General features: G+C 33.2%; 1 protein-coding gene, 1 long non-coding RNA gene and 1 other non-coding gene across 3 annotated transcripts in view; 2 read left to right on the forward strand and 1 right to left on the reverse strand.

Moving 5' to 3' along the window:
* LOC113395714 (centaurin-gamma-1A) overlaps positions 1 to 24,355 on the reverse strand; it is a 231,151-nt gene that overhangs the window by 98,360 nt on the left and 108,436 nt on the right. The gene's annotated exons all lie outside the window — the stretch shown is intronic.
* The window catches only part of LOC135193355 (uncharacterized), an 85,342-nt gene that overhangs the window by 6,588 nt on the left and 54,399 nt on the right, over positions 1 to 24,355 (forward strand). The window lies entirely within an intron of this gene.
* On the forward strand, positions 598 to 669 carry Trnah-gug (transfer RNA histidin (anticodon GUG)). Its single transcript has one exon. It is a non-coding gene; the product is annotated as a tRNA-His (tRNA).

Below are 24,355 nucleotides of genomic sequence, written 5' to 3' on the forward strand. Positions count from 1 at the left end.
TTCGACTTAACAATAAATTACAAACGAGGAAAACAATATAAACACGAGTTACAAAGATAAGCTTGCGTCCTTACAGGGACAAAGGTTCTTCTATAATAAACGTAAATTACCATTTTTGTATTGCTAAGTTACAGACCTAAATAATAGAAAGTTACGTTAAATTGATAGGTATTCGTCGATTTACATTTTCATCAAACAGGATAATTTTATACGTAATTGAAATTAATGAAAAACAGTAGGTATTATGTTCTGAGTTTATTACAATCTTAGAAACTAAATAATGGTATATGTTATATATAGGCAGACAAATCTTGTTATTGACGATTCATAAGTGCATTTTGGAACTTATTTTATTAAATACATTTTACCTCAGTCAGGGATACTTCATACAATTTTTATTTTATTAAATTATTAGTTGAAATATATTTATAATTAAAAAAATAATAATAATTTGATAATATAATACGTATATACAGAAAACACGATATTATATAAGAATTATATAATATCTAGTGAAAAATTTAAAAAAAGGAATTTTATGTAGTATACTGTTGTGATACACTCCACATTTTCAGTCGTGTTTCTATCGCTCCGATAGCCGTGATCGTCTAGTGGTTAGGACCCTACGTTGTGGCCGTAGTAACCCAGGTTCGAATCCTGGTCACGGCAGTGTTCTCACTGTCATGGCGGAGCAATTATTTTTATTATTATTTAAAAATATTAAATTTTTATGAGTGTATAGGTATGAAAGAAACATTACATTAATATTTAATACACGATTTTTTTTTATATTAATTTAAGATAATAGAAAATTACTGAGTAAACACCTCACAATTCGAAAGAAATTTTACACTTCATTAACGAAAAATTGATTATTATTATTAGCAATATTTTTGAGTACATACGTTAAAAATATTTTTATTGATTATTCTATATAACTCTTCAAACTCACCCTCAAATGGTAAAGAAAAACAAATACGCTTACACAAAGTAAATAATGTGTGTTTGTTATAAAGACAACTAAATTAAAGAAAAATAATTATTATTTAAATTACTACGCACTAGTAGCGCTAACTACAATAAAGCGTTGGAACTAGTTCATAATAAACCATTACGACACAGTTGCATAACTCTCATCATAGATGGCGTCAGCTGGCCATAACCTTAAACTATCGTAAAACGGTTAATAGGTGGCGCTTGAAAACAAAATAACTCACAAATCGTTCACTAGATGGCGGGACAAGTAGTTACGATACAATTTGTATAAGTTTACATTCTTTGGTTTGTGAGTTACAGTTATTATTATTTAGTTACTACCTGTAATCTTTACGTTTGAGATTACATTACTTCGTGCAAACACATTGTGTTATTGATATTTAAATCATACAGTTTATTGTTGATTGCAATGCGATATACTGGATATTATTTAATTAAAACTAAACTTCAATAATAACTTTCATGCATTTAAAATATGTATTGAAATGATACAGTATAAAATATATGTTTCTCTGTTAATCTATATGAGACAAAGACGACAAAAGACAACATTGCACAATTTTATCTTAACGTTAATCTTTATTTAATCGACCCATAAAAATAATAATAGAAAAATAATTGAGAAACTCGGCATGCAGTTCTTGTATTGTTTGCGGCAACTTCAAACAAATTACAATACTTGTATTCTGAATTGTCTTGTCATCAGAATTTTCAAACAAAGTGCGACCACTGTCCCACTGATTTGCAAGATGTGACCATTGATAGCGTATGAACAGGTAAACTAAAATAAAATCTTGTAAATATGTACACTCATTTTGATGGTATCATTATACAAGTAAATATTTTCTTCATCATAAGGTAATGAATTTTTAAATATAATAAAAATAACATAAATAGCTTATTGAGGGTCGTGCAAGCCTATTTTGATCAACGAGACCCCGCACCGAGCTTTACTTAAGTGCGGTTAAATTTTTATTTCAATGTATTATATTCTTACATAGTTAAATATCCAAATATTCTCTCTTTCTTCTCTAGGACAGGGTTTTGTCGTTATGTAGAATTTCAAATATTGTCCCATTAATCGAAACCAACAAAATAATTTAATTTAAGTATAAAACTACAAATATTAAATATATTTTAACTTTATTATATTACAATAATGGCAATGACATTAAAAAAAAAAATTAAATATAATAGCACTTGTATATTTAAAATTGATTGACCGAACCTGCGTTTGTAACCGCGCGAAATCTAAACACTTATCCATCAGCACACAATATTACCTACTCAAGGGTTATTACATGAGTTTGGTTAGTCCTTACCAAATTTCAAATAAATCAGTTCAACTGTTTTAACGTGAAGAGGTAACATAAAGAGTTACTTTCGCATTTATAACATTAGTATAGATATGTGTTTACATTATAGTACCTTATTGGTAAGCGTGAAATAACTAGACGCAGCAGGAATCAAGTCTGTTTAATTGAGTATCTATTACAACACTGGATAATAAAATTATGTGACATAGTATTTATAGTAGGCACAGATATACATACATAATTATATTAACAGTAAAGTAAGTTTCGTAATCAATATATTTACGACTATTACTATACATAAATAAAAATCTCCCTATCCGTCTGTTTGCTATGATAAGTTATTCAAATCATGATGAAAAGTGGAATGTGTTTATTACGAATTAAGGGTAACGATGGCTCACGATATTTATATGCCAATAAAAAGCTAATTCCGAAGGAAAGAAACCCATTTCAACCTTATTAGATATTTACTTCTGGAATTACGATGGTTCGCCCTTTTCCTTTATAAATACAGTCTAATTAGTAGGCATAGGCAACCTTTATAGATATATACATATATATGTATACAATAATTATTCTGTACTTGTGTATGTTTACTGAATTAATCCGGCTGTAGTGATTTTGATAAAAAACAATGTATATTTCAGTGGATTTCTGGGTGATTTCTATTAGACCCGGTAAGTGGCGATGTGATCGAGTGCAGGATACGTTTTATTAACTCAATACATAATTATAATTCTTATTTCAAAGTCGGAAAGGGTTTTTAGTGTAATACTTATATATTTTAATACAAATCAAAACATACTTCATTCAAGTAGCCATAATTATTAGTAGAAGTGTCGTCACATATCACTCAATGAAAGATTATATAGATAGAAGATAAAAATTGAGGAGTGTGCTTTTTTTTAGGGTTCCATACCTAAAGGGTAAAACGGGATCCTATTAATAAGACTCCGCTGACCATCCGTCGATCTTATGAGATACAGCGTGGTCGAAGGTTCATGAACCATGATAGTAAGAAGGTTGAAATTTTCACAGATAATGTATTTTTACAAAATTAAATTGTAAAACAAAAAATACTATCAAACAGAATATAATCAATATTAAAGGGGGCTCTCATACAACATGATATTTTTGCCGTTTTTATAGCTAATGTTACGGAACCCTTCGTGCACGAGTCCAGCATGCACCTGGCCGGATTTTTTATATCATTTAGGTAAGCGGAATGGTACAATTATATGTGCCCATAGACATTGGTACTTTATGAATCATTCATCATATCACCAATGCGTCACGAGATGTGATATCCCGCGTGTTATTCTATAGTTACACTGGCCCACTCACCCTACCACCTACACTCACCAAACCGGAACACAACAATATTAAGCATTGCTATTTGACGTTAGAATATATGATGAACGGGCCTAAGGTACCTTTCGAGAAGGTAAGGCACTATATTCTACCAAATATATTGTTTTTGTGTACTTATAGTTTGTAATTTCATCCGCTTATTCTCAGCCTGTAAGGGTCCTGATGCCTCTTATCCTCATCAAAAGGTCGGAGCTCATTCAACCAGCTGGTTGAATGCGGATTGGTTAATACGGTGGAATGTGTCAGAATGTCATCAGACACGTTCAAGATCACTCGCGATGTTTTCCTATACGATAAAATCCCGTTTGAACCCGTAATCGGATTGGTTAAGTTATTTGTATTGTTTAACATTGTACCATCTCGGCTGATACAGTTACTACTTTCATTTTCATAAAATTTTATGTCCAAAACAATACATTAACTGTTACGATCGTGTCCGTATCTTCAACTTCCTACAAGCTTTCCATGACGACCAGTCGAAGCGTTAGTGTAAGACAAACGAATCCATTTTAATTATCTCCAAACAGAACGCGAATAAACGTTATTTGGTTATGTCTGGGTGTTTTAATTAATAATAATAGACAATTAAAGCGGCAGTCGAGAAGACCTCTTCAAATAAAAATAAATAATGAATTTGACAACTAAAAACACACACACACTACAATTTATCAATAACTGGTAAGATTAATGTTACTAGAGCCGAGATGGCCCAGCAGTTAGAAGGTGTGCATCTTAACCGATGATTGCGGGTTCAAATCCAGGCAAGCATCACTGAAATTTCATGTGCTTAATTTGTGTTTATAATTCATCTCGTGCTCGGCGGTGAAGGAAAACATCGCGAGGAAACCTGCATGTGTCTAATTTCAACGAAATTCTGCCACATGTGTATCCACCAACCCGCATTGGAGCAGCGTGGTGGAATATGCTCCATACCTTCTCCTCAACGGGAGAGGAGGCCTTAGCCCAGCAGTGGGAAATTTACAGGCTGATTATGTTTATGTTATGTATATTTATCATAGTAGGTAGTATTTAATATTTGTAAATGAATAATAAAATCGTTCAATGATCTGATAAACGAACGAACACCTGGATATAATCGTTCAATTTCATTCACTCAATAATTTTATCCTGCTACATTGAGCTACATTAATGTACGTCAAAATGTCAAATCGGAAAATATTATAGCAAATATTGAAATATCGGCTATAAATCACGTCCGGAAAACAGCAAAGTCACGTAATGGCGCGACTGACCACAACACGGCACATTTTATAAGTCAAACCATACACAGTGACGTACAGAAATTAAAAATAATGTTCCCCTGACTGAATTTCAGCCATAGAGTCTATTCCCATGGGAAACCGGTCGGGCAGGGGCGGGTTTCCCATTCCATCCGACTAGGCTCGGGTTTCGGTCGGTAAAACTTGGTGGGATTTTTTTTTTAATTTTCCTAGACATCTTGCAAAATTATAAACCAATTATTACTGCAGTTTCAGAGAATAGGGGATGCAATATTCCTTAGAACCACGTCAGCTCCACTCACTCTCATCGTCCGTCCCGATCTGACAGATGAGATGCAGGATCAAGATTTGGTCAACTGCGGCCCATCAAGTCAGGGTCCTCAGAATCTATTAGTATAAACAAGCCACCAGACCAATACAAATAGAGCTACTTATAATTTCTTAAGGAATCATACAATTTTGCACGTACGCGTTTACGTTAAAACGATCGTGAAGCGAAATCAGCTATAAAAGTATGATCAATTGCACTGAAATCAAGCGAGATAACTACAGATTAAGGCTCAGCAGTTCAACGGTAAACGGGCTTGGCTTAGAATTTCCGTAATAAGGTACTTATTACTAGTATTTAAAAAATATAACCCATGCAAACTAAGATTTTATTGACAATTCGCAGTGCTATTCAATGAAAACTGACGGTAAAACGCAATTTTGATGCTTATTGAATCAATTTTGATACTAATTAAATTATTACAATATTTAAATATGGGATGTACCACTTTTAATAATTAACGGTCGTGTTCTGAGTTCGAGTTTCGAGTTAGTTCTTATAGAATATACCTTAATATAAATATGTTCAAGATTTTCCAATCACGCTAATTGAATCTTTATTCGCATTTATACGATTTACACAATACCGAACAATAATTTGCGATCGATTTTAATATGACAAGCGACATCGATTCCTATTGTACGTGTTTTAGGGGTGAAAATACAAAAGCATTTGACATATTTAATGTGAATGCTAAGTGGTCTAATACTCCATTAGTGCGTTTATTTCTTTAGTTTTGTTTCTTGCTCGCTAAGCTCCGCTTAACCTAATTCTTTACTGCGAACACTTTTATTGCGAGTTCTAAGGCAATTATTTTCTTGTTTACAATTTGTGTTAATATTTTTTAATATATTCAAGTTTTAAATACTAGAACTAGTTACTACAAAAGTTACTACAAGTTAGTAAAACAACATTTAAATCTAAATTGCTGCATTGAATGACATATTTTTTATTACTTCATACACGGCAGGGTGTACTGGAAAGGTTTGCCTGTTCAGTTGAACTGCACAGGTAAACTGAAGCGTGTATGTTGCACAACTGTGCAGGTTTCCTTACCTATACAAAAAAAAAGATTTTTTATATTTTTTACTCGTGGGTATACCGATGCAATTTAAATGTGCAAGCTGATTTAAACATAATATTTAATTACATTATTTTTTGATTACAATTTATTTATTTATTTTTTGATTACAATTACAAAATGGGTTAGATTTTCGCCGACTGATTTCTTAACGCAGTTTTAAAAATTAATAATTTATTATTGCAAACAAAAATATTTAATCAAAAAAAAATCCGCTATGTTTCTATCGCCGGTTCATCTCGGGTCTGAGGTGTTTCTTTCCAAACCGGTGGTAGAATTTTGATAATCAATAAGAAAGTAATATGTTGAATTGAAGTGGTCATTATAACCGTCTTCATCACAAGCAAAACATGAAATATCCAAAGTGATACTCGATACGGGATATTGACTTTAACAATTAAAACTTAAAGATCAAAATGACGTATCACCGTAAGTTGGATAAAAATTAAAAATATATATATAATTGCTTACATACACTTTACCTTAAGACATTGATGATTTAATTTGTTGTCTATATCTTACCTGAAACATAAAGAAAAAACGAAATATTTACATACGATTTATAAATTTTAAATTCTTTTGTTTCATATTCGGTACGTGCTGGGATCGTACATCCGATTAAGTTTAAAGTCTGTATAGTAGTCGTTGGTTTTGCGTGAAGGTTTCTTGTTTAGCACAAACAAGTTACATGATAATTATGTCATCCTGACATCTACGCAGGATGTATTGTAGTGCACAAGTGTGTGCACAAACTCAGGCGCACTCACTATTTCCTAACTCTCATAACCCTATTACATCCGCAGGAACAACAGCTTACGTACGAGCCACGAGAGCGTACTGCCAGACTCCGGGCTGTTACTGAGAATTGTTCGACAGAACAACTCAAAAACTTTTTAATGGATCTGGGGTTCGAACCCAGAACCTCGGGATCTGTGCCCTTATATCTAGCCACTAGACCAACGAGGCAGTCGAACGTACATATAAGTAGCATGCAGGTTTTATCGAATAATTTTGTATAACAAAAGAATAAAACATTGCATGTATGGTGTTAATATTATAAATGAAATGTTTTTACACTCTACATCATGGGGGCTGTGATTTATGCATACAGTTTATATGCTATGGTTCACGATTTCGATAATTCTATTCATGAGCAATACCTACATATTTTTTTCTAAACGCGTAGATGTAGCCACGGTGTTTGTAGTATTATAGGCTATCGAATAGACAAAACAAATATTGTATTTTTTGTTCAATGTCAATTTAAAGGTTTTTTTTATGTAATAGACAAGTTTTAAGGCAAATGAGCGACCTGATGGTAAGTGGTCACTACCGCCCTAAGACATTGACGGCGTAAGAAATATTATCTATTCCTTACAACACAATTGCGCCAATTTGCTGCTACGCAAATACTTTTTCAAATTATTTTATAAATATAATGATTAGCGACGCGAAAGCGACAATACAAAACTATCGATTAAACATACAAACAATACAACTAACAGATAGTCGTATACTGTAAGATCAGAAGTAAAATATCAATTAAAAAGAATACTTAATCAAAATATTCCGAATTTAAGCGACACAACAACAACAACAACACACTTATTTTTTATCAACACACGTTTATAGATCACACCGGTGTATCACACTGGCAGATAACAATTGTAGTAGCTTTAATAACGGCTGTTCCTATCTTTAGTAAGGAAAAGAGGTCCGTGATCGTTGGCTGGCCTCCTTTGACACCTTACAATAAATATAACAGACTGACAGATTCCTCATAACGATATCAATGCAAAACGCAACCAACAATTTTAATACAAAAGCGATCCAGTATGAATCGCCATGCACTCATAGTGCTTGGAACACGAGTACCATGCTCTACACAAACCGTTCAATTAAGGATACCGAGCTGCGGTCTGTTGGCAGACCGCACGGCTGTTCCCACTATCGTCGAACTGTGCCATAAAAATAACTACTTGCCTCGTTATTGTTTTAACTATCTGTGATACGAGCAGAGCTATGTCCGGTCAATGTTACTTTCGACCGAAAAAATCTGAGCTCAGTTTTAACAATTATATAACGCATCAAAAGAAATGAATATGAAGTCAATGTATTCGATTGTTGCCAGTATATGGTACATACGTGTAGCCGTTTACAAATTCACACAGTAAAGACGACGACCTTTTGACGACCTCCGTGGTCGAGTAGTGTGTACACCGGTTTTCATGGGTACGCCACTCCGAGGTCCCGGGTTCGATCCCCGGCCGAGTCGATGTAGAAAAAGTCTTGGGTCTGGGTGTTTGTGGTACCGTCGTTACTTCTGATTTCCATAACACAAGTGCTTTAGCTACTTACATTGGAATCAGAGTAATGTATGTGATGTCCAATATTTATTTATTTATTATTATTTATTAAAGACAAAAAATCTAACTATAGTGACCAAACAATGGTAAAACACCGGAACGTCCTGCATAACAGTGCCATACTCCAAAATTGTGTATTTTAAATTATAATATGTTTATAGTATGTTGAAATAATGAGTTAAAATACGTATCGTATTTTCTGAAGATCTTAGGTAACCGCCAAATAGTGACAAGTTATTACCGGTTCTAACCACCACGATATAATACGTAAGAATACTTATCCATTCAACTATGAATTTGTTTCTTATCTAGATGTAAAGTACTTAAATTATTATCGTGTTTAATTGGTGTTCTCTCAGTACAGTTTTAATTTCACACATGTCCGTGTAGAAAGCTCAATGATTGTATTCGTGCTTCATAAACATATATATTTTATGGGATTTCTGTTAATCGAACACGAACTACTTTATGGCAATTAATTTGTAATAAAGTTTATAAGAATTAAAATATGTATATTGCATAATTTGTATCGGTACGTTCATATAGCAAATTGTCTTGGCAAATTTTTAATTGTTCAGAGACTGTTCTTTAAAATAGGCAGACTTGCAAAGGAACCGCCTGATGGTAAATGCTTACCACCGTCCGTCGACATTGGCGTAGTATGAACTATTAACTATTCCTTACAACACAAATGCACCAATTTTCTTATTAAATTGTTGCACTTTGTCATATTTTTAATAAACATAATAAACATAATCAGCCTGTAAATTTCCCACTGCTGGGCTAAGGCCTCCTCTCCCGTTGAGGAGAAGGTATGGAGCATATTCCACCACGCTGCTCCAATGCGGGTTGGTGGAATACACATGTGGCAGAATTTCGTTGAAATTAGACACATGCAGGTTTCCTCACGATGTTTTCCTTCACCGCCGAGCACGAGATGAATTATAAACAAATTAAGCACATGTAAATTCAGTGGTGCCTGCCTGGGTTTGAACCCGAAATCATCGGTTAAGATGCACGCGTTCTAACCACTGGGCCATCTCGGCTCATATTTTTAATATAATTTGTTAATAAAAATGTCACACAAATATGTAACCTAGACAAAGGGAAAACACGAAATTATATGTGAAACATACAAACAAGCTAGTAGATATAACTAATAGATAGTCATCACCGTCTCACCTCATCAAACTGGAACACAATATTACTAATTAAAGCGGTGATGAAGTGGTACCCAGACGGGCTTGCACAAATCTATCACCAAGTTAAATCAAAGCGGGGCTCTGTCAATAGTTTTTTTTTATGATATCGGTAGGTGGACCAGCAAATGGGCCACCTGATGGTAAGTAGTCACCACCACCCATAGACAATGGCATTGTAAGAAATATTAACCATTCCTTACGTCACCAATGCGCCACCAAACTTGGGAACTAAGATGTTATGTCCCTTGTGCCTGCAGTTACTTACACTGGCTCACTAACCCTTCAAACCGGAACACAACAATACTGAGTATTGCTGTTTGGCGGTAGAATATCTGATGAGTGGGTGGTACCTACCCAGACGGGCTTGCACAAAGCCCTACCACCAAGTAAACGCAACGTAGTTTAACGCAAATACAAAAAGACACACAAACGTACTTTTTAATTTACGAATTAAATAGTAAAGCATACCGTTAAGTTTTACTGGCAGTGCATGCCAGTAACCAATTTCACTTCGAATTTATATCCAACAAAAACTCGCTATGCACTTCGATAGACCGCATTGTCAATCAAGTATAAAATTGACTTTTGAAACTACGCAGAGTCACGCTCGCCTTTGTTTAGAGGAGTTCTTTTATAGTCAAGATAAAATAAAATACTTAATGATATAAGTTTTGCTCTTGTATTAATTGATGGTTCTTCTCAGTCTCGTGAGTGTCAGTCAAATGAAGTGTTATGTATTAAAAAATAAAATATATGTATGTATATATGTAGTAAATAATGATAAACGTATTCCGAACATAAGATTACCATTGATAAAATTCCATTATTAAAATAATATAATTTTGAACAAAAACGAAAATATCGTAATTGTTAAATTGATGATTCAATTTTTATTTTACGATTACATATTAAACTCGTTGTGTTTTCAATATAAATTACAAACAATTAACATATCATCCATTCCCAAATATTATGCTAGTGCTCGTATTTTCTTTTAATTAAAATATAGACCTTTAAATATATGCAACGCAATATAACAAAAATAAAATAAATGAATCCATTGGTGTTTAATATAACGTGTGATTCTTAATGACAATATACAACCAATTAATATATATACTAATATTAGAAATGTGAAAGTAACTCTGTCTGTCCGTCTGTCTCGCTTTTATTTTTACATTTTTCACTATTTATAGAAGACCTTTGCGGTCTTTTCATTCCATAATACGATATCTTTAGCAGAGACGGTGACATCATCGAATAATACGTTCAGAATTCGTGGGTTTGAATTAATGAAACAATGCGGGGTAGCTGAATTGTTAGACGTCTGCATTTAAATTGGGTCTCTATTAACATTTGTTTCCAATAATCATTTGTAATCATAAGTCAGTTTGTTTATTTGTTACGCTTTCACGACTAAACTACTGAACTGATCATCATGAAATTTTTCATACATTTTTTCAGGGTTACACAGAATAGGAAACAGAGGCAAAAACTAGCTTAAAATTAAAATTACTTAACATTGTTATCCCGTTCAAATTTCTTTCATCACACACTTTTAATCCTATAGTAACGCTTTTACGATTATTTTTATATATCTAGATAGTGTTGTACTACAAAAGAACTAAAAAAAATCCCAACTTTAATATCTTGAGGTGCTCGACAGCCACGCTTGACACTCGCCAAATATCACACTAGTTTAGTAGTTGTAGTAGCAATTTTATTCGACGCGCTCTCAGCTTTGACAGTCTATCTAGATTTATAAAATTATCGAAGACTTATGGACGATAAAAACGTTTTGTGCAAAGAAATAATAGAAAAATAAATGTTATGACTTTAGTAAATTGGCTCATTTGATTCCAAATAAGTTAAGTATTCTTTTGATACGTGTTAAGGGTCTATCCATGTGCCTTTTCATCTCCTTTATTTTTACATAGGTTCTGTTTCATAGCTAAGATAGCTTAAGTGGTTAAAAAACTTAAATCTCGGGCTTTATAATTTAAAAACTTATAATTTTGAAATTCGTGTCTATAATTAATCTCATGTCTGATTCTGAAGGGAAAACTAAATATGTCTAATGAAATTCCACCAAATGTGTCCATGAATCCGCACAGGAAAATGGTGTAATATGTCCCAAATCCTCAAAAGTCCTTCCTTACTTAGTTTTTATGTTGTTACATTTTTTAATTTAGTTTCATAACATTTTAAAATGCCAATGCAAAAATTTCACAGAATTGGCATCGAACATCTACGTTTCTGTTATTGTAAGAATTTAATCGCATCAGCATTGGAATTACTCGACATTTGGCAAACCTTTGTGAATGGACAGCGAAAATGTCGGCTTCCCACCTTTTATGATAGCTGTTTGGAATTTGCTTAGTTAATATTTTATATTATCTTGGTATTTGTTTTATATATAAATCTTCTTAAAATGTCGCACCAGAATTACATCTTATTATTAAATACAAAGTTCTAGACACAAAGAAAGGTATAAAGGTACAAAGGAAGCTGGCTGGTAGGAAGTCGATGAGAAAGGCCGAAGATCGGGCTCAGTAGCGCGCCTTGGCGGAGGCCTATGTCCAGCAGTGGACTAATACAGGCAGATTATGATGATTGATACACCTAAATTACAACCATAATGTTATAAATAAATTTATTTATACGAAAGAATTGAAACCTATAGATAAATCTTTTAAGAAATTCGAATTCAACAAGTTGTGATTTAAAAGTTATGCATATTTCATGAACTTCAGCGAACTCAATACTCATCTAGATTGATAGTGCTATTGAACTTTCGTCTTAAAATAGATGAAAATGATTCTAAGTCTTTAACACTTGACACCAATGAAATTGGCGAAGACCGTCTTGGAGTAGAGCCAATAAATGCAAGTCAAGCGCTGCAGCTATTAAACAAATCATCCAAGCATTGAACTGTTAAACGATAAGCAGCTTCCAGCGCTGCAGAAAATCGATTTCAGTTTGAGTTGACTCATTACGTAGTGAAATTGAAATGTTTGAATTGAACTTTAATTAGATTTTAATTGAGACCTAAATATCTAACGAGATTTGACTTTTACTGAAAATTAATTAATAGATTAGAAAAGCCAACGAATAAACAAGAATATTGTCTGAAGAACTTTTAGATTAACTTTGAAATATAATTTTGCTTCGACATTTTACGAAAAATTTCTTTATTTTTAATTCTTGTCCTAAACGAGCTATTAACTTCTTACGTACCGTAAACCGCTACCCTTAAGGGTAATACAATACTATAAACAACTGCCATTGCTAATTTAGAAATACCCTGAGGTAATACCAGCAAACGGGAAAGCAAAAAAATTAATTTTACAGACATTTACCCTGAATGTGTAGTCATTTCACGTGTCACTTAGTAGGACTTTGTGCAAGTCTGTCTGGGTAGGTACCATCCCCAGTCATAAGTTATTATACCGCCAAACAGCAATAATTAGTATTGTTGTGTTCTGGTTTGAAGGGTGAGTGAGCCCGTGTAACTACGGGCGCAAGGGACGTAACTCTTAGTTCCCAAGGTTCATGGTGCATTGGCGATATAAGAAATGCTAAATATTTCTTACAGCGCCGTTGCGCTACTAACTTACCATCAGGTGGCCTACCTGTATCAAAAATACGATGGAAACTTTTTATGTCATAATTAGATGGACTGGCAAATGGGGTGATAAGTGGTTACCACTTTTCCTTAATCTTCTAGCAAACAAAAAAAAGCTGGATAGACTCTGTGAAGAATGACATGCGTCAGAAATAAGTACCTGAATGGTTAGAGATAGAAATGATCTCTTGGCGGTTCTTTTCCGTAGTATCAACGTTCTGAAACTGTGTGACTTTTTTATAAATTAAAACCAATTTAACCGTGTAATTCAATTCTCATTCTCACATTTACTTCATATGAATAAAGTATTTTTTACTTTGATATTTACACAAAAAATTATGGAAGACCAGCCCTAAATAAATGTACCCCTAATAATGTTGATCAACGGATAAATATTTGCAGATAAGATTATCACATAATCATTCTACCATTATTAAGATTGATTAATCAATTAACGTGAGTTTAACTTTACTTAAACGTAATATATATTGTAAATTATAATAATAATGTTAAAGTCATTAAATTCTCGACGCGTTTGGGTATAAACCGTTTCCAATTTAGATCTTAATATCAATTTCAACCAAATGCCAATACATTGTGCTTAATATCAAACGACGTTATTATAATGGTTATTCGATATTCAACCAATATACATACTTAATCTACTCAATATGCTATCACCAAAAACACGTTGAAAATTATAATTTAACTAACTGCCCGTGCCGAATTCGAACGGGTCAACAGGGATTTTTTTTTTTGGAAAATTTCATTTTGATATGATTGCAGTAATAAAATCTGTCATCATAGATTTGTCATTTGAAAGAAGAATAAAAAAACGCCCCTAATTTATAGGTAAAGCCGTCAATTTTAAATAAAATATGCTCTTTAAGTTGGAAACGTTGAATATAGCAATTTTTACGTCAAAAACATTATTCCATGTTCACAAACTTATGGATAAATGCTATTATTATAGTAAATGGGAACGAAATACATCCAAGGCAATACAACGTGATAACCTGTCGCACTAATTCCGTCGTTAGGAATACGTCCTCTTTCTATTATTTGTTCTTTAAATAGAAACGGGCTAACCTCGCTAACGGAGCCATGGCCTAGAAAGCATTTTCCATCCCAACCATTTATATTAATGCGTCTGAAATTCGGGTATCTTAGTTATAATTGATGTGACAAAAATTGTATTTTAAGACGTTTTCGTCTGAATGTAATTTCGTACGGATGGGCAAATGTGGTAACTACCTGATGGTAAGTGATCACCATCGCTCATAGACATTGGCACTGTTTGATATATTAACCATTCTTTACGTCGCTACCAATTTAAACCGGAACCCAATTATACTAATTGCAGTTTGGCGTCAGAATATGTGGTGAGTGGGTGGTAACTTGGCTTGCAATAAGTACTACCAAGGTCCAAGTTCAATGAAAAACAAATAGAAGCAAATCGGTGCGTTTATTTAGAACGAATTAATGCCCCGACGACACGCAAGGGAACAGCCATTAGCATAAACGATGAGAACAGCAATCAATTCTGAAATAAATTGCGACATTATCCGAAATCGTTAACTCCAAAAAGCAATTCGATTTGAAACAAATTATGATTAGATATTAATTCAACGTAGTTAAAGGATTTCATTTCAATTCATAATTACTGAAAGAAATATTTGAGCAATTTGAAATACGTTGTAAGTCAATTAAGGTTGTTTTATTATTGAGATGGCGAACACGTTTATCATTTATAACCCTACTAATATTATAAAAGCGAAAGTAATTCTGTCTGATATCTCTTCACGATTAACCCGCAGAACCGATTTTGATGATATTTTTTATGGAGATATTTTAAGTGAAGGGCATAGAAAAATCATCCCTTAAGGCTGTGAAAGGGGAAAAGTCGTTTCTTAAGTAAGGAATATAAAACTCATTACAATTCAACTTCTTGATAACTTTAATAATGTTTCTTTATGCATTTTTGACCAATCAGGTTATTGTATTATAATGTTTTATTTTGCGCGTATAAAACAGCGGGTTCGGCTAGTAATAAATAACTTTGGATCTATGGAGACATAGTTACGAAAACTGTCTTATACTTTATATAAATGTCGCTCGCATACATTACTTAAATGCACATCACATTGACCTCAATAACTCAACAGGGGAAAGGGTAACTGTTGATTTAAAGTTTGCAGATTCTATTCAGACGCTTTGAACTATCGTCGTAACCACTCCTGGCGGAAGAGTAATGTTTGCATAGTTGACGATAGAAAGTTACTGAACTTTCGAAGATTCATTAAAAATTTGACTGAAATTGGTAAGGATAATTAATAAGTATGATTGAATCTCAGAAACGATTACGTCACATGTTTATCAAGTGCCAGAAATACATCATTTCGATCTACGATCTATAATATACCCGGATCTTGTGATATCTCGTTAACGGATAGTCCTCGTAATTATTGGAAGCTTCTGTCGATAATAGGGGTCAAATCGTTGGACGAGTCATTAATCTGTACCAAAACATTACTTCTGGTTTAATGACTTGTGGTTTATGACAAAAGGTTGCCACAAAAACTGGGAAACCATTTATTACATATCTGATCTATGTGATAATTATAATTAAATCGATAAAGAAGTAACATATGAGAATGATTTATACACATTTATAAAGAAATGTTTATAAATGTCACGTAGGAATGAAATTATAAATGAATATTTTAACAATTCTTATTTTGGAGAGTTGTGCCTTTCGAATCAAATATCAGATAAAATGATTCATTAGTATTCGAGTTTCTACAAATCTTACGACTTCTAATTTATTAAAATTGGTCAAGGTTCTCATTTGTAATAATCGAAAGTAGCGTCTAGATGATACCAGCAATGCTTAGAACCAAAATCTATTATCAGGTAAAAATAAACAGCGGTAAGTTTTTTTGTAGGATAAGCCGAAGAATCACGATAGCTCGTTCGAACTCAATTTGCAGCGGATTTGTTTAGTTATTACAGGTCGTCCTAAAATACGGGAGATGCGGAAAAAGAAATAGACGTTGAAATAGTATTTACGGATACATATCGATTTCGACAAATTCTCGGTATATTTTGGACTGTTAATATTACTGACGACCAGCTATTAGAACACTGCAAAAGAAATAACGAAACACCAATCGAACCACAGCTTAAGAGCTATGAATGGAACACGCTCTGAACAGTCCAGGACCATCGATCGACCTGGGCTGTTCACTAGAAAAAGGAAGCAAGGGAGTTCTTAGCGATCTTGGCGTCGCACTGTTGAAGCGGACGTTAACATGGGAAAAATCTGAACTTCAAGACCGATTTGGATGGAGACACCCAGTGAAATCATTCATGTTGATACACGCTACCTGCTTCAGAATACAGTTGTCCCACACAATTTAAACACTATTTAAATTTCAGACAAATCAACTTTTACAAATTTAACTTCATTATTTAAAATTGTTAGAGTCGTTTTATTTCTAGGGAAATGCTTCAGCGAAACGTTATTTTTCAGTAAGAAAAAGAAAGTTATATTTAACAAATTAAATACACGATAAACAATGTTTAAGCTATTAAATTTTCACTGCGTTATCGATGCCGCTTATAAACTGTTTCCAAATTAGATCTTAATGACAATTTCACTCGTGACTGCACGCCTCGAGTTTGATACACGAGTCCAAGATGCCCTGAGAAATATTCCTTAGTTTTTGCTACAATACATCTTCATATCACAAATGTAACACCTTATAAATAGTTTTACAACAATATGATTTTCGATTATTGCTTTCATAATTAGGATTTGGAGAAAATCAATAAAATATACAATTCATTAAATAAATAGTTCCTTTAGACTACACTGAACGGTGCCTAATGTTCCCTGAGAAAAAAACCCCTCTAAACTTCCCGGGGCATTTTTCAACATCAGTCACAAAGGAAATAAAACAGTTGAGTGCTGAAACAAAATGCAACACGGCAACAACTACCGGCACTTAAAAGTAGCATTGAAATATAAGCCTTGTCGTTTGGAAGTAGAATAATTGTGAGGGAAACGAGAATTTATCGTTGTTAAAAAACACTCCTCTGCTTCCGTGTCTACAGAGTTGTCGATAATGGAGGCAGATGAAAGCTCTAATGGATTGTTTTAATAATCATCATGGTTGGGAACGAGTGTTATCTGATGGTAGGTAATCGATCCGTACACACATGCTCTTTTAATTATAAAATATTAACTATTTTGTATGTAATTACACTGATTTACCTGATTTGGCGATGAAACAAACGACATTGAAAAGAATTTAGCTGGTTTGTGTGTCTCATTTTTATTAATTTGATTCATTTAATTTATTATTAAAAATAATATAATGTCTTGTAGACCACAATGATTAATTTACATTTGCACGTCCACCAAAGACAATTACAGAAATATCCAGTTCTCGCTACCTAATTTCCATTTGCAAATGGTTCTGAAAGCTGGAATTAGTGCCAGTGTGTGGTTCAACCGATCGATTGAGTGAGACGGTTACTCGAAAGCCATTTTGAAAGCTGTTTGATTGCTCAATTCACCAACCTTCGTTTCAAGATAATTGCCTCTTCACATGTATTCAACAATTCACGTTTAAATCAGTCGTAATTAGGAAGACAGGCAATAATTATCACTACCATAAATTTCTACTAAAATTTATCAAATATTCAAACTGAAACTTTTCTTTAGGATTTTTCAGTAACAAGATTAAAAATAAGAACTAACTTTAGTTGTATCAAAGCCGAGAAAACGTAGGGCAGAATTACTTACGTTTCGTTATAGAAGATTATATGTGTATTTAAAAATTAGAAATCATATATATAGCTAATTTTTACATGGTGATTTTGTGCAAGGCCTGGGTAGACGCAATACCCGCTCATCACATCTTAGCTCCCAAGTTTGTGGCGCATTGGTGACGTAAGGAATGGTTAATATTTCTTAAAGCGCTAATGTCTATAGTCAGTGGAGGTCACTTACCATCAGTTGGCCCATTAGCCCGTCCACCTATCTATATAATATAAAAAGGAATCGTCTAGTTAATGGTGGAAAGAAAATCTTGGAAGTAGTAACTAGCAATATTTTTAGTAAATTTATTGAAATTTAAAATGTACCTTTGGATAAAATTCTGTTGATTAGGCTATAAATTGTTCGAACAGCCCTTGGCTGTATTTGCCCAACCGAAATGCAGTAGGACGTTTATATATTTTGCATTTTTATAGTTGCTGGTTGAAATTATTAATTAAACCATTAAGACCATTATCAAATTTCTTCTTTCCTTTAATTTTTTCTTGCCTCACAGTTTGTTTTTCATGAAAACAAAATTGTACTTGTATTCATTAACCTTAATTTTTAATCCAGGACATGATGTTCATTGCCCTGAAGGTACATAAAAAAACCTCCATATCACAACTCATTGGCAACTAATTTTCGTAAATTATTACGCTAATCTAATGCTATGGTGTATAATGTATTTGTAATTTCCATGTCTAGGATTTTTTTTTCTTTATATCCAGTTTTCCACATTATTTACTTCCTTTGCAAGGTCACAATTTAAAACTTGCCTCTCCAAATAACCACAATGCTCACATGTTTACACTCCGTCAGCGCGTAGATATTTACTGCTCGTACTCCTTACCATATAACTAATCGAAATGATGTGTTGCGGTTCAACGTTGTTAGTTAAAACGGACTATTTTATATTTAACAATTTTTATTTAAGATTCACCGCCAACCATTAAGGTACCGTAATAACACCATTAAAAAGTCCAAATTTACCAATGAAATGCATTTCTAAACTATTATTACACCTCGTTTCAATAGGACTCGTTCGGAATATTGTCCGACGCGAAATCTGACATTTATTAGTTACGGAGGAATAACATCACAGCTCGGGTGCAGACCATCAATTTAATAGAGAGGCCGCAACAATCCGTAACTTGGCCGTCGGGGAGCTATCACATTCACCTATTATATTAATTAATTTCGAGTACAAAGTTCGTTGCGCCGACACAACCACCCTTTGTTGCTTATTGCTTCTGCATGTTTATGGAATGTACTGTTTTGTATTATTTATTTTCGGAAGGCAGAAGAGAAAAACAAACGAACAGTAAAAGAACGACTATAAATGTGTGCAAATCTGAAGGCATTTCGTCTTTAGCAATAACTCTATTAAACATATATGTACAATCCCACGAGATTAAGAATGTCTCACCGTTCCAACTTGAAGCATATTCCGGACCTACCTAGACTATGCAGTGTCTTAATACTGTCAAAAAATATCAATAAAACTGTGACTAAGTAGAATCAGATGTTATTAATTAATGTCTATTTCGACCTAATTTGTCCAACGAATCTTCTAAAACCTATCATATACGAGTACAAAATGTAGACTACTTTAATCGCAATACTTTTCACTAAAAATAACCTTTATTGTAATAAAAATATTAGATGTTATTCTGCTTTCAAGTAAGTCAGCGAAGACAAAATTGAAGATTAATTGCTTTCTTTTTTCAGCGACAATTATTAAAATTAAGTCAACAATTATAATATATGATTATTACATTATCAAAATGAAACAAATTTCTTCTTAAAAAGCGTAAGGGAATGAAAGTATTCCATTCCATTCCATATTGGCGTACTTAAGAAGACATCAGTTCTTATAAAGGGGATCTTCCCTTTTCTTTTTTAACAAATTGTAACGTGTTGTAGTGCTGAATTGAACTTTCCTGTTTCAAATTTAAAGTCTAATATTGTTCCGAACAGAATTGACGTCTGAGGCTGTCAGAAATCACGTTTCGAGGATTATGTCAGAACTCCCTCTTATAGTTTAAAGTGAGGGTGCAAACTTTGCGTTGTACATCTAAGGTGTGAAATTCATATAACGAATACACACATATGTACATACATATAATATGTATGTTATATAAATCACTATAACTACGACCATAATTAAGTATATTGAACAAATCTTATAAAAAGCGTATTTAGTGATTTTTACTATGTATCTATACTTTTTGTTTTAGTTTGAAGGTTAATATTAGAAATTACTTAATTTGAAGAATATTTTTCCGTTACACTATACATCTTGCTCCGAATAAGTAACGTTTTAACGTGAGGAGGATGAAACTGCGTGGAACAACAAATAGGTATATTCGAATGTTTAAAATAGTAATGCATATTTTTGACATATAATTAGTATGTGTAATACATTCATGTATTATAAGGAGACTAATTGTATATTACCAATAACATAGTTCGCTTTTATTCAATTATTCAGATTGCTTATTTAAAAGTGTAATTCAGCGCAACGCGAATTCGTGCGAAAAGACGTCTCACCGACGTGGTTCGGGTAAACATCACTTACGAATCAATTCGCAAGTTCTTGCGATGTATCGTGCGAGCTCGCTGCTTTCTGCCATGCGACGTTGCATTGCATGTTTGTGTGTCCACTGTTAGGAGCAAATTTTACAACTGTACTGGTTAAATAATGTATGAAACGCTCATGGTATTTGCTTGAGCAAGGAATAAGCTTAACTCAAAACAAATATCTTAGATCTTGCAACAATTGAGATAATGTAGCCCTATTCCATAACAATATCTTATTAAATTGCATTGCATCATCAGATATTAAATTAACGTCGCCATATTATTTTGCAAATCGTTGCAATAAGTTTGTTACATTTTTTATTTTTGAATTGTTATGTTACATTTTACAAAGGAGCAATAATTGTTACTATATTACCACTAAAGCTATAGAAAAATAGACGAAGAAAAAATCTGAGAGCTGAAAAGAGATATGGGCATATCAAATGTATCTACGAAGAAAATAAATTTGATGTAACTGGAGTCGCGAGAAACAGCTAATTCATAATAAAGATCAGACAATGAGATAATGGTTGGCACAGCGACCACTAAAATCTAAAGCACAATCAAAATTAGAAGTAATGATACATTTTAAGATAGCAAAAACGGTGGAAGGCTTAAAATATTGTATTACGAAAGTAATTGCTACGCAGACTTAGTAAAGTAATTTTGAGGAACTGATTGTCGCGACTTCTGTTTAAGGATTGGTCGTCAAGTTTTAAGTATAAAAAAGTAGCCTATTATTGCCTTCCTTGAGCTTTGAGCTTGTTTCATACCAAAATTCATGAAAGTCAGGTAAGTGGTTTGGCCGTGAAAGAGTGACATAGAGTTACTTTCTCATTTATAATATTAGTATACTCGTAAATGATACTTTGAAACATTTTCGTACGAACATTAGCATCACTAATGCTGAATTTATATAATTAAGGCTATTTAATTATTTAACACTCGTATTTTCATTCTCAGCAAAAACGTAGTAAGATACAGGTGATGATGAAAATATTGAAACAATTAAATTCAATGTGTTTAAGCGTCAATAGCGCAATGGTTTACGGGCCGCTTAGATCCTAATGCAAATGATAAGCTTAAAAGGAGGGGTAAATAGGAATATTAGTAATTCCTTAATTAATTTGGGCCATTGTTTCTATTCTTTAAATATAATAAAACAAAACGGCCCTTTATAGACAAATTCCCGTTATAGAAATTTCATCTATCGAGAGAATAGATCTGAAGATTTGAATATATGAAACATTTTCTTATAAGAATGCACACGAGCCGATTGTAAGTCACCTTTGTCACTTGAGTATACTGCACGTCGCCATTAAGCTGTACAAGTATAGTGTAACGAGAGACTTGATATGTCTTGAGACTTTACTTTTAATATTTTTTGTACTTTTATCAAACCCAACCGACATCATAAATTTTAGTGTATTGTTGTTTGAAGATGAACGTATCATTAAGGAAAAAAACATCAAACAACATTTTTATAATTAAATAAAATTTTAATCTTTTAAAAATCTTTTAAAAAGTATAGTTTAACAACTTGATATATAAGACGACGAATTAAAACTTAGAACAGCCTATTTGATTAATTATATTTAAATTTTGCAAAAGTAAAGAAAAAATTAATTACACTAATTTATTGAAGATCTAACATTAATAAATAGAGCTTTACAAATTATTATAATCATATAAGGAAATTAAGCACACAATTGTATTGTACATGCTTAGTTAATACTTTACAGAAAAATAAACATTTTTTTACAGTAACAGCCTGTAAATTTCCCACTGCTGGGCTAAGGCCTCCTCTCCCTTTGAGGAAAAAGTTTGGAGCATATTCAACCACACTGCTATAATGCGGGTTGGTGGAATACACATATGGCAGAATTTCTTTGAAATTAGACACATGCAGGAATTATAAACACAAATTAAGCACATTAAATTCAGAGGTACTTGCCTGGGTTTGAACCCAAAATCATCGATTAAGATGCCCGCGTTCTCGCTCCACTGGGCCACCTCGGTTCCGAAAAGTTAACGTATGTCCTTATTGTTTATTTTTATCTATGAATAAAAATGCCATAAAAGATCTATCCTGTACCGACGAGGTAATAAATAATAATACAAATTTGTTCCGTATTCTTAAAAGGAATTCGATATGCGCTGCGCAAAAATACTTTTCACATTACAAAGTTGTTCCAAGCAGACTAACAAAAACTTTGATAAAGTATAATAACATTCCTTATAAATTACGAACGCAGGTGGTAGAAGATGATTTTATGGTGGTAGAAGCGATAAGAGCAAGCTTATGGTGAAGTGAGGTCTGTGGTGAATAGTCTGTCTATTTCGCACTGCTGAGCTGAGGTCTGTTCTCTATTAACGGAGAAGGTTTAGCGCGTATTCCACCATGCTGGATTTTTGGATAAACACTGTGCAAATCACATGCTTGATTATCCCAAGATGTTTTTTTACATCGCCGAGGAAGAGTTGAAATTTAAACACAAATTAAGCACATGAAAATTCCGTGGTGCTTGCCGTGGTTAGAATCTTGACTCGCAGTCCTTGGTTAACCACTGGGCTCTCTCTAATGACGGCCACCCGAGAGTATGGTCAAAGGCACTGGAAGCCTTGTAATTCGGTGCATTTCAAGCCAAAACCTTGTTAACTATTGTATTCACCGTTCACGGTACAACACACAAATACGATACATTGTCTTCTGGAGGTTAGGTAACTGGTTATTACGTACTGATTAGATGTACTCAAAGACGGTTACTGTATTATTCTTGGTCTTGTTTGATATCAAAGATAACTGACGTAGCGATGATTTCCTTACATAAAGACAAAAGGTATTACAAAAGTAAAATAAGAGCCTTCAAATATCCCGCTGCTGGGCTATGAACTCCTCTCTCTTTTAGGAGAAGGTTGGAACTTAGTCCATCACACTGCCCCGTTAAAGATTGGTAGATACACATTTGGCAGAATTTAATTGAAATCAGACCTTGCACAGATTTCCTCAGGATGTTTTCCATCACCGCAGATCACGAGAGGCTATATAAACAAATAAAGCGCAGGGCAATTCAACGGTGCTTACTTTTATTTGAACCAGCAATCGTCGGTTAAGTTGAATATACATAATTGCAATGAATTATTTCAATGTAATTTGTCAATCTTTGGAAAAAGTTTAGATGTTTCTAGAAAAAAAAAATGGAATGTAAAAATAGATGATCGATCTGTACTATCTACATACATACATAATAAATATAAACGCTAACGCTATACTATTAAATATTATAATTAGAATGTCATCAAAAATATAAATTGCCAATTAAATAATAATGAAAGAATTTTTAACGTAGATTTATAACATTAATTATTGGTTCCATTTAATATAGTAGACTTGACGGCGCCTCTAGGTAAGGAGTGGCCTGCT

Source organism: Vanessa tameamea, chromosome 7, assembly GCF_037043105.1.
Source record: "Vanessa tameamea isolate UH-Manoa-2023 chromosome 7, ilVanTame1 primary haplotype, whole genome shotgun sequence".
Classification (NCBI taxonomy): domain Eukaryota; kingdom Metazoa; phylum Arthropoda; class Insecta; order Lepidoptera; family Nymphalidae; genus Vanessa; species Vanessa tameamea.